At 36.7% G+C, this 16,315-nt stretch overlaps 1 pseudogene; it reads right to left on the bottom strand.

The window, feature by feature from the left end:
• Nucleotides 1–7,127: 7,127 nt before the first annotated feature.
• LOC132154360 (alpha-N-acetylgalactosaminide alpha-2,6-sialyltransferase 3-like) overlaps nt 7,128–16,315 on the bottom strand; it is an 85,582-nt pseudogene continuing 76,394 nt past the window's right edge.

Below are 16,315 nucleotides of genomic sequence, written 5' to 3'. Positions count from 1 at the left end.
TTTAACAAGATACCAAGTCCCTGCTTTTGACAAACAGTCCCACAGTAGGATACTATCATGACTTTACTTCACTGTAAATGTGAGGGGTTTATATTAGATATGGGTGTTAGATTTGGTTTTAAATTACCAAAAGTATTTTCAAATATTCCATCTTTCTTTTTCTTCCATGTATGTTTGTACCATTTTATCATAATATTATATCTAAATCTTTGTGTCCATCTGTTTAAATTGTCACATCATTTTGTTATTTTTAATTTAACGTTGATTTAGTTGTGATTCTCATTAATTCAGATCATAGCGTACTGCACTTTTCATTGCAGGTTGTGACTTTGGCACCACTTTGATTTTATTAAAAAATTCAAGGCAATTGAACTTTAAAGTTAAATTTTTTTATGAAATGTTGTGTGTGTGTGTAATTTATAAACCTAATTTATACTGAAAAAGCAAAATCTAGCAATCTGAATAGCATAAAAATTGTTGGTGGGCTGTTGTGACCTAGGCCACTTGGCAACCAAATAGCAAAATGTTAAAAATCACTAGCTTAGAAAGACCTAGCATCATAGCAAGTTTTGCACCACTGTTAAAATCTAATGCTAAAGTAATAGCTTGTGTTACTGTGAACCTTCTCATTTATGCATTTTTTCTCACTTAATTGTAAAGCGAATTACTTTTTTTTCCTCTCTATATTGTCTATTGGAATAAGAGAATGATAATGGATCTGAATGATGATCCCTTTTTATTCTATATATATATATATATATATATATATATATATATATATATATATATATATATATATATATATATTTTATATTTTTTTATGTGGAAGTCATTTCAACGAGTCACAGTTAGAGGGCAATTGTAAGGCAATTGTGTCCTTGTTAGTGGGATTGTTACCTTTGGAAAGTACTGTATATTTGATTCTTAGTAGATTGCACTAACAATGGAGGGAAACACTCAGCAAATCATCGCACATCTGATTGCAGTGAATGTCTAAAACCTTAATTGTGTGAGCACATAGAGAAAGAAAAAGACATGCAGCAAAAATACAATAACTAGAAAGAAAGTTAAAAGCAACTAAAAAAAGACTCAAGCTTGCACCCTTTTAAAAGGCTCAAGAAAAGCACTTACAGTACAACATTTAGAAAATAAACAACCTAACAGAACAAGCTCCATGCAAAAGCCAGTATTGTGTTTTTCACGAACAAAAAAAAAATGAAATGTGAAATTTTAGAAAATGTGACTTAGTCGGGCATCTGGGTGACGAGTCAACATTCACATCCTTGTGCTAAAGCGATAAAGCTGTCAGTGGAAAGGCATCGACTGCATCAGACAGATCATGAGACTGAGATAACAGAACGCTCCTTTCATAGCTCTGATATGCACAACATGGCCATAAGCATGTGGACACCCACTTTTAATTAACACGTGTTGCTATTTTAGATACACCCATTATTGAGAAGTGAATAAAATCAAGATTACAATCATGCCATCTCCTAAAATGAACATTTTTAAAAGAATGTGCCATTTTTCTGTTCCAGTCACTGTGAGCTAAGAAAGATTAATGGAAAAACTCGAGTGGCCTTCACAAATCTTGCACAAATCCCACTGAACACCTCTGGAATTAATTTGGAAAGCTGAGTGAGCCAGACCTCATCACCCACCATCAGCACCCGACCTCACAGATGCTCCTGTGTCTGAATAGAAGCAAATCCCTGCATCTATATTCCAACATCTGGTGGAAAGCCTTCCTAGAGTGGAAGATTTTAAAGCTGCAAAGGAAGAACCACTTCAATATTAATGGCAATGACTTTAAAAGAAGCACATAAAGGTGTGATGTTCAAGTGTACCTCAAAATAATTTTCTAAATTAGTATTTTTGTATTGTTTTCTATTAAAAATATCTGTACATCCACGAGATACACTATAGTTCAAAAGTCTGGGGTCGGTAAGATTAAAAAAAAATGTTTTCTATCTTCTATCTATCATTATTACAATTTAAATTAACTGTGTTCTATTTTAAAATACTTTAAAATGCAATTTATTCCTGTCTAGGAAAAGCTGAATTTTCAGTCTTCAGCATCACATGATAGGAGATCACATGATCATACACACAACTAATAATCATAATAATAATAATAATAATAATAATAATGATTATAATTATAATAATAATAATAATTACTATTATCATTATAAAGTAATTATATAATTAATAAGTAAATATTATTACTAACAACAACATCATCAACAACAACAACAACAACAACAACAACAACAACAACAACAACAACAACAACAACAACAACAACAACAACAACAATAATGTTGTTGTTGTTGTAAGAAACAAAAATAATTTTCTTAAAACTACCATTTTCTTGCTTCAAGTATAAATACAGCCACATTTACTGAGGTTTATGCTGCTAACACACACACACACACACACACACACACACACACACACACACACACACACACACACACACACACACACAGAAGGGGTTTAAAAAACCTGATAATAATAAGCAAATTATTCAAATAATAATATCTTACAATACTCAAGTGAATGTATGTGTTCTATTGTTTTAGACTATATTTTTTAGGGAAAACAAGACAAAAATACAATAAACAAAATTATTTTTTTGTATTGTCCACATACTTTTAGTCATGAAGTGTATATCATGAGAACATCAGGTATAACTGAGGCATGAACAACAGAAGCTAAGGTCAACAATACATTGCAGAGTGAAGTGCCATTTCTTGACCAGCTTTGTTTTATGTCACATGGTGAATAAAATCAATACAGAGGCCAGGAAATGACGATCCTCGGTCAGCACTCTGAGAAATTGAGCTGACATCAATTGTTTTAATGAACATGTTGGCCAGAGAGGAGTGAGCAGTATCTCATCAAAGTGCTCCAGCACTGGCGCCTACTTCCCATTCCGTGTATCACTCTCATATTCTCATGCCGTATAATTCTCTCTTCACACTGACAGTGCATCCAGTCCATCTTTTCTCCAGGGAAAAAACTGTGATGGTGCTCACACGGTGTTGCAGTGCTGGTCAAACATGCACAGAGTGGTGCATTAAAGAGAAAAGGCTGTCCAGGCTGAGCTTCCAGAGGATGTCAGTATCGACAATGATGTATGTTTTTGATATACATGCAAAAAGAGTGCATGCAGTGTTTGATGGGGAAAAATGACGTCAAGCGCAGCGGATGTCTCAAAGCAGGAGGGGAGCCCTAAATGCACTGCATTGTCTGCTGGTTTATATGATGCTACAATACTTAGCTACAGTAGATGATCAAATTAACCTCCTGATCTGACAACAGGGACAGTGTAGCTTTATCTCATGGGAATTCAGGATACTGACAGGTGGTGGACTGGAGTGTCGTTTTAAAATAACCAAATAAGGCATAAAAATGAAGATACTTTGCTTTGCACAGTCAACATAAGCTACACTTCATACAGGCACAGTCTTGACATCCGAATTCAGTCATTCTGAACTGTTCCTCATGTCTTTTGTCTACAGCAGACCTAGATATTGTAAGCAATGCTGCTTTCTTGTCACGACATGTCACAAAAAAATATCACTTTGTATTCTACAGTCTCAGATCAACAAACATGGATTCTACTCATGTATTCCTTTGTTCAGGGAATAAATAAAACATGGAGAATAATAAGTTGCTGAATGACCTATTAAGTAGTTCAAAGGAGACTCTGAATGTTACATGTTTTCAAAGTGATGTCAGCGGTGTAGTGGAACATCTGAGGATTTTGGGCTAATGATTTTTGTAGGTTTTGTACAAAAGTGAAACATTTAACAGTGACAGAAGTTTTCCTTAGATTGGTTTCAGTCCAAAGCTTGTCTATGAGAAATAACCATAACATAAGTTTATGTAAAAAGAAAAATATTATGTTGCAAGCAATATAAAATAAGCAGCATTGTGAATCATCATAATTTAATGTGATTTTAATTTGCCAATTGTTTCCTAAAGACCGTGTCAAACTTGATAATGAGAGTGTTTAAACAAACATTTTATCTGGTTTAGTCCCATTACTAAAGTCTAAACTTCATTATAGATTGTAAGGTCAACTATTTTTTGTCGGTTAATTGATTTAAAATTCTGATTCAGCTATTTGTTTGCACAGAATTATTGTGTATTGTAGTTTAACAATGGCTGTTTGTAAAAAATAATGGTTCAGATAAATTATTATAATGATTAAATATCATTCTTCCTTGGGTTTATAGGGGAAAAGATTCCTGTACTTTACTTTGCATGATTCATTTTAAGTTGAAATTGTTGAAACTGAAAAAAAAAAAGTTTTTAAAGTACATAATTAGAGCAAGTAAATAAATAAAAATGTATCAAAAATATAATCAAAAAGCTGAAAAATATCAAGAGACAGTGGGTATAGAAAAGAAAAGAATCACCCACCTTTAAAATAATCACATTTTGTTGCTTTGCAGCCTGAAATGAAGACAGACACAGATTTTGTTTTATCCAGCTGTATTTACTCAGTGCAGGGGCCCGTTCTTCGTACGTCGCTAACTCAGTTAGCTGGATTTGAATGTTGACGATTTGGCGTGATCTTGGATCATTTGGTTCTTCGAAGCTCATCCCGGAGCTGCTGTCATAGCAACAGGTCCGTAAGCTTAAACCTGCTCAGGAGCAGGCTTATTTCATGTAAACAGGATTAGATCGCTTCTTTTCAACCAGAACTGATACTCAAAATATGTCTGCTACCACCGCTACTTTATTACAAGAGTATCGTACTGATCCAGGGACAATAATTTAAAATAATAATAATTAAAAAAATTATTTAAAAATAATATAAAAATGCTGTGTAGTCCATAACAGCCTACTATAGACACAGCCAGTTTTACTCACTCAAATATTTATTTGTCATAAAATTATTACTTCATAATTGTATTAGAGTCTTACACACATGCTATACAGATAATAGAGTCGTGCATTATTTTGAGTGATGACTGCTATTATAAGAGTGGCTTGATGGAGTGCAGGAGATGCAGATAACATGATATTGACCCTTAAGAAACTTTCATTAATGCTGTCACGTAACAAATCTGTCCAAATATAAAATGAAATGAATAGATAATTTCTACATTGAAATAAACATGTAAAGACTGCACAACTATTATAAATTGCGAATATAAATAATTGGGAATCATGAAAAAAATACTAATAAAATAAAAACATGCATCTATTATCTGTTTCATGTATCTATTATAACATTTATGTAGTTTTGTTTGCTTGGCTGTTTCCTTATAAAAGTCCAGAAATTTGCCAAGTTTTTCGCCGGGTGTCATTTTAAATTATATGACGTCATTACATTGCCGTCTTGCCACCAGCCAATCGCACTGCTGATCATGGTTTCGAGTATCGATACATATCCCCTTTTAAGCCAACACATGAATGTGCAATTATCTCAGATAACTCAATCTAGCGATACTAATCATACACAACAGGTGTGTTCGAAGAACCCAATTAGCCGGATCATGATTAGCACGATGATATCATCTTGGATGTGTCATTTGATCTCGGATGTAATAAGCGACATACGAAGAAAGGGCCCCAGGTTATAACATCCAAGTGAAAGATATAACGCTAACATGTCAGAAAAACAAACGGAAAAAAAAAAAAAAAACACAGATTCACTAAGTTGGATAAAGGATCACCCCCCTCTTTAAAATGACTTGTAAACTCAATCAGGCGTAGCTTATCAACTTCTCAATGGCACACAAAGCCATTTGAATTTCAACTGTGATCAGCTGTTGTCATTTTGATTAGCTCCGCATGAAAAGAGCTTTCCTGCAGCATTTCAGTCCTTAGTAGTACAACTAAAGCAAACAATCAACTATCGGTGGCAAGGCACTGTCAGAAGATTTCCAGGATAAAGTTGTGGACAGGCACAAGTCAGAAGATGGATGCAAAAAAATAAAATATATAAATAAATAAAGGAATAAAAAATCTAAGGCTTTATTAATGCCTAAAATCACAGTGAAGTCTATTAATAAGAAGTGGAAGGTATTTGGTACAACACAGACCCTCCCTGGATCACATTGTCACACCAAACTGGATGAAAGAGCCAGGAGGAAACTGGTCAGAGAAGCGATCAAGATGCCGACAGCAACTCTGAACCAGTTGCAGGAGTTTAGACAAAGAGTAGTCATTGTGTGCTTGTGACAACAATATCACAAATTCTCCACAAATGTGACTTGTATGGGAGGGTTGCAAGAAAAAAGCCACTCCTCAAGAAAGGCCACATGCTTTCACAACTGAGCATTGCCAAAAAACACCTTCTGATTCTGAGGCAGCATTATAACAATAACAGTAAGGCATGGAGGTGGTAATACCCTGTTATGGGAGTGTTTCTCTGCAGCAGGGACTGGAGCACTTGTCAAGATAGAGGGAAAAATAGATGGGGCAAAATATAGTCATCAAATTATTGAGGAAAACCTGCTGCCCGAAAGTTGTCAGTGGGAAGAAGGTTTACCTTCCAACAATACTGTGACCGTGAGCACACAGTGGTTGAAGGAGAAAAAGGTGAATGTCCTTCTATGGCCTAGTCAGAATCCATTATTAAACCCCACTGAAAATCTGTGGAATGACTTGAAGACTGTAGTCACAAATGGTCACCATCAAATCTAACTGAACTTAAACAGTTTTGCAAAGAAGAGTGGGGAAATATTGCAAAGTCTAGCAAAGTTTGTAGAGACATATCCCAACAGACTAAAGGCTGTAATTAAAACAAAAGGTGGTTCAACAAAATACTGACACAATGGCGTGATCCTTTTTACAGCTTCAGTGATTCTGTTTTTATTTTATTTTATTTTTTGTGACATGTTGGTGTTGTCTTTCACCTGGATTCTTTTCTATACCTACTGTAAAAGTTTATAAATAATTTGATATATTGGCCAGACCTAAATTGAGCCCATTTGAGGTGATGAAAGCTAAAGCAAGGCGTTCTTTGTAGGTTTTTTCTGCAATACGTTTGCTCTGAAAAAAAATTCACTACTTGATTGTAAATGAGTATAAAATGAGAACATGCAAAATACACATTATATACATCTGATCAAACCAGGATCAACACAAGGCTCGTTGTGTCAACACTCCGGACTGAAAAACTTGATGGGGTTTGTCTTCGCCCACTTTGCAACTTTCTGTGATGAATCGATGTCCGCCGTAAGGGGCGCTCTCGTGCAAGAGGTATTCGGCACATTCGTCACGACTTCCTGCTTCATAGTAATGGTATGGCACCTTCCTGTAGCCTTCCGATCTAAAATAAGAAAATAAATAAACGTTACTTTGCTATTCCATCACAATAAAGCATACTATTAAGTGTAATTCTCAGGATATTTAAATGCATTAACAATCTATTTTATTTCTACATTACGTATTTCTGAGTGAAACCTAAAGAAAAAGAAAGAAAGAAAAAAAAAAAACATTGGAAAGTAAAAAAACAAGGATGTTTTTCTCTGTGATGCATTGATGAAATGTGCACAATAAAGACCAGGAAGCATGTAGCAGTTTTGATGTAGTTGAAGCTTTTACCCATTGCTACTTTTTATTCAAAGACTGAGTGCTCTGAGCCTGTAAGGAGAATTTCTGTGGAGAAATGATAATTCAGGAGGCCTTCTTTCCTTCCTCACAAATGGATTCAATTTTTCTCTCCCAGTAGCACCTGTTGAATTTTAATTATAAAAAATCCAGTGAGATCAATTGCAGCAACAGCTCACCACTTTATCCTAAAATAGAAACTTCCCAGAATAACTGCCTTTCATCAAAATGGCTTTGTTCTAGCCACTGTTTTACCATTTGTCAGTTTTTACCAGCTGCTGTGAAATGAAAGTTGCTCATTGTTTTAAAAGGGAAAGTGAAATGAATAAATGGCTGGGAAAACAGACTATAATAGCTGCTTTATAAACACGCTAATCAAATCATTCCATGCTATGCTTATGTCTATCTGCAGCAGAGAGGAGATGAGGTAGTTATAGAAACTATCATTAAAATGGAAATATAGTGTGAGATTCATGGTAAAGGGGTTTAAATGTTGCCAGTGAACAACAGAATCACGGTGACGGGAGACATGCATAACAGTGTGTTAGGAAACCAGACAACAGTAAGGATTATAGAGCCCAAAATACTTTTTAAGAAAATTGTTTTTAAAGTAAAACAAGAAATTATACTTTCCTCATTAAGGAAAATACTAGAATATAAAACAATAATACTATTGAAAAGAGTGTTTTAAATATGATCAAGCTAATTACTAGCTACATGATACATGACCAGATGAATGCTTGTTGCTTAACTCCCCATTAAAATATACTTTCACTTCTAGAGCGGCCATATTGATGTTTACATTTTACCCATTCAAAACTATACGTGTGGTTAAGACCTGCCTGGAACTACTCTACCCATACGAAAATAAATGGACGTTATAGAACGTTACTGTTTTCTTAGTTCCTGCTTCTCACTTGTTGCCATGGACATTATGTTATTCACCTGTTTATATGTTATTATATTTATTATGAATATACACTTGTTTTTTGTTTTACCTCTTGTTATAATCCGCATCTCTCCATATCAGATGCACAATTTAAAATCTGAATTAGAAGATCATCTGGGAAGTTTTGAGCTATTGTTTTATGAATACTGTGAATCCAGACTTTTCACATACTGGTCTTCAAATACAAACCCAATTCCCAAAACGTTGGGACACTGTACAAATTGTGAGTAAAAAAGGAATGGAATAATTTACAAATCTCATAAACTTATATTTTATTCACAACACAACATAGATAACATATCAAATGTTTAAAATGAGACATTTTGAAATGTCATGCCAAATATTGGCTCATTTTGGATTTCATGAGAGCTTCACATTCCAAAAAAGTTGGGACAGGTAGCAATAAGAGGCTGGAAAAGTTAAATGTACATATAAGGAACAGCTGGAAGACCAATTTGCAACATATTAGGTCAATTGGCAACATGATTGGGTATAAAAAGAGCCTCTCAGAGTGGCAGTGTCCCCTATATGCCCCCAATATCAGAAACAAGTTTCTCAGAGAAAAACTGCAAAGAGTTTGAAGTTATCATCATCTACAGTGCATAATATCATCCAAAGATTCAGAGAATCTGGAACAATTTCTGTTCATAAGGGTCACGGCCGGAAAACCATACTGGATGCCCATAATCTTTGGGCCCTTTGAAGGCACTGCATCACATACAGGAATGCTACTGTAATGGAAATCACAACATGGGCTCAGGAATACTTCCAGAAAACATTGTTGGTGAACACAATCCACCATGCCATTCGCAGTTGCCAGCTAAAACTCTATACGTAGGTCAAAAAAGAAGCCTTATCTAAACATGGTCCAGAAGTGCAGGGCATTTTCTCTGGGCCAAGGCTCATTTAAAATGGACTGTGGCAAAGAGGAAAACTTTTCTGTGGTCGGACGAATAAAAAATCGAAGTTCTTTTTGAAAAACTGGGACCCCATGTCATCCAGACTAAAAAGGACAAGGACAACCCAAGTTGTTATCAGCGCTCAGTTCAGAAGCCTGCATCTCTGATGGTATGGAAGAAGAATAGAAGAAGGATCCGGGTACTGAAATGGCCATCCTGCAGTCCAGATCTGTCACCCATAGAAAACATTTGGCGCATCATGAAGAGGAAGATGCGACATTTGACCTAAGACAGTTGAGCAACTAGAAGCCTGTATTAGACAAGAATGGGACAACATTCCTATTGAGCAACTTGTCTCCTCAGTCCCCAGATGTTTGCAGACTGTTATAAAAAGAAGAGGGGATGCCACACAGTGGTAAACATGACCTTGTCCCAACTTTTTTGAGATGTGTTGATGCCATGAAATTTAAAATCAACTTATTTTTCCCTTAAAATGATACATTTTCTCAGATTAAACATTTGAAATATCATCTATGTTGTATTCTGAATAAAATATTGAAATTTGAAGCTTCCACATCATTGCATTCTGTTTTTATTCACAATTTGTACAGTGTCTCAACTTTTTTTGGAATCTGGTTATACTATATAGTATGTGATTTTGGATGCAGCCAAAACTACTCCTTGCGTCTCATTTCATAGGCTGTGCCCTCCAAAGGTCACATTTGTTAGCTGCATGCTTCATCCAAGATGTCTCATTTCAGAAAAGTAATCATTGCAAAGTGAACTGTTATTCCTTGTGAGTTATACATTTTTGTAATTACTTTCTTTCTTTGAAATGTACTAGTTACATTTCTAAAATGAGACAGCTACTGAGTATACTTTCAAATTAATGAACTGAATATGAAAGGATCAATAAATGGAACTGAATGTAGTGCCAGTGTTGTAGTCCAGACCAGCTCATTCGAGTCCAAGTCAAGATTGAGTTCAGAGATGGTTGATTTCTGAGTCAAGACCGAGACCAGAGAGATTGGGTCTAAAGAAACAAGAGACAAGACCTAAAGAAATCTTCAAGAGTATGTAAAATGTTTGGTGGAAACAATAAAATTGGTACCATACTCAAACAGTATATCAAATATAACATGGCATGTACACTGTATTTTATTTACTTGATATAGGTTTAAAAAATATTATCAGTTAAGGTTAAAAAGGCCACATATCACAGAATGTTTCTTTTTTAGAGTCTTACTGCACATGAACTCTTTGTGGCTCTTATATGCAAACTGAATAATAGATGATGTAACAGACGTTTTAAAAAATTGTGTTAAGTTCATGAGACATCCTGACCCGAGTCCTGCTGCCTCTACACTAACGTTACGCTAACACCTAATGTCACAAGAAAATCACCAATCATTGAACTTGTCAATCATACATCAATTTAAAGAAATATTAACATACAGTAATAATCATGAAATATTTTGATTGAGACTCGAGTGGACTCGGGAATAAGTCTGATTCCTAAAATGTTGGAGTCCGAGTCAATACCAAGTCAAAATGCACACAATTCCATGACAAGACCAATACCATTAGAATACGGTCTCGTTCAAGACAGAGTCCGAGTCTCTAGTACTCAACACTGTGTAGCGCTACTCTTAGTTATCATGCAGAAAATCATACTGCAATTGTGTTATTTTTCATAGGTGCAAATATTTTATGAGGGGTTCAAAAATATAATAAAACATATTGCAACATTGCATTATCTAAAATGGTAAATAGTGAAGAATTCTGAAGCACGGATATTTGTTTGCATGTCTGTTTTATGCAAGGGTGGACACTTCCCCCAATGTTTAAATGAAACCCAGAGCACTGCTCTTGTATCAGCTCTGATGTCCTATTTCACTTTGAAATCAGGTGAAGCTTCTTTAAAGCCCATTGTCAAGTGATAGATTGTATGTCAGTCTTACTTGCAGTATGTGTCATTGATCATGCCGTAGACACGGATCTCCTTGCACATGTCCATGGCCAGAATGAGTGTGAACCAACCGGTGCTGAGATATGACCCCGACTGAATCCTGCCAACAAAAAGTCATCACTTAATTTCAACATGCATTTGAGTGATCTATATTCAAATAATCTACAATATAGCGCCCAAAAATGCTGTGATATCTCTTTCAAAACAAAAATGAAGCACCTGTGTGTAGAACATAAACCGAGTGAACCTTATAGATGAAAGAGTGACCAGGACTAACAACATAGAAGCTGCTGTATACAGAAGAGAAGCATCTCCCTTCACAGGTAAGAAATAATTAGTTTGTGTGAGATTTAATCTGAAATAAGTTAAAGTAAATAAAGTTCCATCACACTTTAAGTGCACATGTGCTCTCTTACTTGTGTAAAAGCACCTCCACAGACTCAGTACCTCCATCACACAGTCCTGACACTTATAATCCCTGCAGGTTGAGCCAGTGAAACTTTCCCCACACAGGGCTCAGGAAAGTGGTCAGTCATCAAGACATATTAGAGCACATGGCCATTTAGAGAAGCTATTGGCAACTGTGGAAAGATCCATTTCCCAGGCACTTTGTAAAGAACACCGGTTTCATCAGAAAGAGCAGACCTGGTTTCAAAGTACAAGCATTAATTCCCAGCCATCAAACCTCTTCTGCTCTGTGAAGTTTTAAATTGCCATTTATACAGTTTCAGAGACATTGTTCAGCTGAAGACAACACCCCTTAATGACGGCTTCTTTGGTAACTGGAAAACCTAAAGGGATAGTTGAGACAAAAATTTAAATTCAGGGAATACATGCTCCAAACCCATTTATTGTGTTTTTGTTCTGTGAAAAACAAATGGACAACATTTTAGAGAATGTTCATGCAGCTCTCAAAAACCATAGGCAAACTCAGAAAAAGGAAACATCACAAAAATACCCCAACTTAAAGGAATACTTTATCCAAAAATGAAAATTTGCTGGTTATTTACTTACTCTTAGGCAATCAGTTTATATAGGTATATATATATTAACTTTTTTTTGTTCAGTAGAAAGTAAGAAGATTCTTTTAGCTGAAACCATGGTCCTTGAGGATGCATAAAATGCAAGTCAGCGGCTACTGACATTTGAGAGTCAAAAAAAGGATAAACAGCCAGACAAAATTAATACTCATGGGTCTTAATATATTTTGAGGTCTCATGAAGCAATACAATTGGGATATGCAAGATACCAGCTTATATGATCCTAGGATGCAGGTTTTGCCAACTCATTCAGCGCTCCATTTCCTCCAACCATCACTGAACTGAGGAAACAGTTCTGACTTGGACTAAAGACTGATGAGCTGCAGATATGAGCATGCATGAAGTGAGCACTTGAATGAAGGGTACATGAAACATTTTCTCACACTAGGTACGGTTGCCTTGAACCGAGCCAGAGAGCGATTAAACAACCTCCCCATTCCCCCGCTTGCCTGCACTCACACTTGCACTAAACTTTCTGGGCCGGAACACGCTTACGTCATGTATGAGATAATGGAGGAAACCACTTTAGCTAATATTCTGCAGAATAATTAATAAAAATTAATTTATAATTTATGCTGCGCATTGATTTTTACTTTTATGTATCAGAAAATTATTAAGGAGACAGCTGAACTTGCAGCTTTACGAGAGCTTTTTTTTGCAAACTACATTTCCTGTTCATCAATAAGGTAAGTACCAGGGGTCTCATTTCTAAACGTTGCGTACACACATACTGTAATAGGCATAGAAATTGTGTACACAATTTTGTAAAATATAAAATATACGGGATTTATAAAATATAAACTTGCCGTAAATATGTACGGACCTTACGGACATTCTAGACCATGCATATGCACTCTTTTTCCTGGCCTGAGAAAATTAATGAAGTAAGCAATGAATTTAAAATCTGTAATTTTAATGTAATACACATTTACATTAAATATTCCACTCTCATTACTGGAGATAAGCACTGAAAAAACAAAGTTAAATTAAATAAAAATTATATGAATTTAGACATATTAAGTGGATGCGCTCGATCACTTTTCCTGTTGCATGCTGTTTTAATGACAGCAAGGAGTGCTATGCACAATAATTCATCTTTAAACTAAAATGCAGATCTCATGCTATGCAAAATATTTTAGTAAGAACAATGATCAATGATGTGCACTTAATTCTATATTATGGGGGACACTGCTGGATTCAGTGGTCGAATGGTCCATTGTCCGGTTTGAATAGGTCCAATGATAATAGCTTCCTGTACAACCACAGCTGCACATAGGTGATGATGTCACGTGAAGTCATCTCTACAACATTATGAAAAATGCTACTGTATTTGAAGGATAAAACTTGAAGAAAATGGTAATTTGCATGTTTTCTTTTTAAAATAGGCTACTTTGTCCGTGACATGCTGAGTCAGACAATTCTATTTACACTGCAATAAATATAGGCTAAAAAGAACTAAAAGATGTTCACCTTATCAGCAAACCTGCATAGATTAAATTTGATTTGAGCTGTTTAAAACAATTGAAATACTATTTGGCCAGTGGAAAGGAATGAGACCTACTATATTCTAAAATATTTATCTGAGAACGATTTTAAACAATTTTGTTTTTAGGGATTCTTATTTATATATATTTATGCTGAAACATAACAAGGATACTAGATCATTTTTAGCAAGAAAAATTGTGTATGGCACAAATAGCATTTATAGTCCATATCTCATATTTCCTTAATGTCTTGTACCTTTAACGGTTTTAAATGTTGATGGGAATATGGATAGTAATTATCTGCAGATGAGATTATGCATAGTAAAATTAGGCGTTGTAAGCTCCATATATGGTTCATTTTGAGGAGGAGTTGGGGTAGAGAAGCACGTACGCACAATCTTCCTCTGACTGGATTTTATAAAGGGATTTTTGCACAGGTTCTAGTGTATGCATGGTTTTATAAATCTAAAAACCTTTGTGCGTATGCAAAATCTAGCTTTTGAGCATACATATACTTATAGATTAAATCTACAGAGAGTTTTATAAATGAGACCCCAGAGCTGTTATAAACCTAAGTATTCTTGATTGAATTAAGTTTGAAGTGATGTTGTGATGTGATATTCAGCCAAGTATGGTGACCCATACTCAGAATTCGTGCTCTACATTTAACCCATCCGAAGTGCACACACACAGAGCAGTGAACACACACCCGGAGCAGTGAGCAGCCATTTATGCTGCGGTGCCCGGGGAGCAGTTGGGGGTTCGATGCCTTGCTCAAGGGCACCTAAGTCGTGGTATTGAAGGTGGAGAGAGAACTGTACATGCACTCCCCCCACCTACAATTCCTGCCGGCCCGTGACCCGAACTCACAACCCTTCGATTGGGAGTCCGACTCTCTAACCAAAAATTTATTGAAAAGTGTAGTGTAGTAGTAGTAATAGAATATGTTCCCTTTCAGTCAGTCATGTTCGACGTTAAGTCAGAAAGAGACTGACGAATTGGGTCTCGCCCAAGTACCCAATCACCTTCGCTGTGTGGGTATATAACTTGCATTCAAGCTTTCACTTTGGAGTTAAGCACATCTAGTCTGCTGGTTTCACCAAATTGCTTTCAAAACGAGTCAGCTGGTGTTGGTGTGATGGCGCGGTTCAGCGGTTCGTCAAAGAGCTTTTTCTAAAAGAGTATACAGATTGAGTTTGTGTCTTTTTAAAGATGTCATTCCGCCCGTGTGTTTCTGGGTGCGGTCGATTTATGGCTCAATGTGATGGCCACAATCACTGTGTGATGTGTCTGGGCTTTCAGCACACTGAGACTGCCTTTGTGGATGACTCATGTTCTCATTGCGAGGACATGACCATCTCGGCATGTGGCCTCCTCGGGCCACACCCCCCTCACAAACACAGCAGCCGGTTGAGTTTCCAGATGAGTTTGCTGGACCCTCTCAGCAGGATCCCAGCATTTCATTCAGGGCTCAGGACGAGGACTGGATGTCAATTGTTGCATCACAAGGTGGGCTTGAGTCATTGAGTCACCTCCAGTGGAGCACTCTGTTGCGATGCAATTGTGTCCTCAGAGCATTTCCGCCTGGCGTGGTGGTCCTAAGCTCCCGTCCAAGGCCTGTAAGTTCTCATACATGCTTGTGGCTAAGGCTTACAGAGCAGCGGGTCTGGCCACTTCCGCTCTGCATGCCATGGCCACCCTTCAGGTCTATCAGGCCAAGGTGCTCAAGGAGCTGCACAAGGGCAGTGCTGACTCAGAGGTCTTGCAGGAGGCGTGCATTGCTATCGACCTTGCCCTATGGGCGATGAAGGTCACTGCGTGCTCCCTGGGTCAGGTGATGTCCACTTTGGTGATCCAGGAGCACCACCTATGGCTGAACCTGGCAGACATGAGGGAGTCTGATCAGAATGAGCTCCTCAACTCCCCGGTATTCCAGGCTGGCCTCTTCAGCGACGCAGTGGATAGTTTTGCCCAGCAATTCTCTGGCGCCCAGAAGCAATCTGAGGCCATTAAACACATTCTGCCCCCACGGCCCGCTGCTGCCTCCACACCAATCCACCCCCCCCCCCCCACCCCCCGCCTGGAGGGTAGTCTGCTCGAGCATGTTGCCAAATAATGTTTACCTTAAACATATGTTGTTGGTGTTGGGGGGGTTGGTGGTTGATGTTTTAAAATTTGCTTTGCTTGAGAAATAAAGCACTTTACATTTAAAAAAAATCTCAATGTGCTACAGTAAGACATAATAAAAGAAGGCAATTTAAACTAAACAATGATTTTAACAGGAAAAGGTTTAAAAGAAATGTAAACATTAAAATACTTTTTAAAAAGGTATGTTTTAAAAACATTTAAAAAATATCAGTCCTTTGAGGGGCACTCAAGATGTTCAGGGAGGA

This window comes from Carassius carassius, chromosome 12 (genome assembly GCF_963082965.1).
Source record: "Carassius carassius chromosome 12, fCarCar2.1, whole genome shotgun sequence".
Taxonomy (NCBI): Eukaryota; Metazoa; Chordata; class Actinopteri; order Cypriniformes; family Cyprinidae; genus Carassius; species Carassius carassius.
Note: the sequence above shows the minus strand (reverse complement) of the source record. Positions and strands in the feature narration are given on the sequence as shown.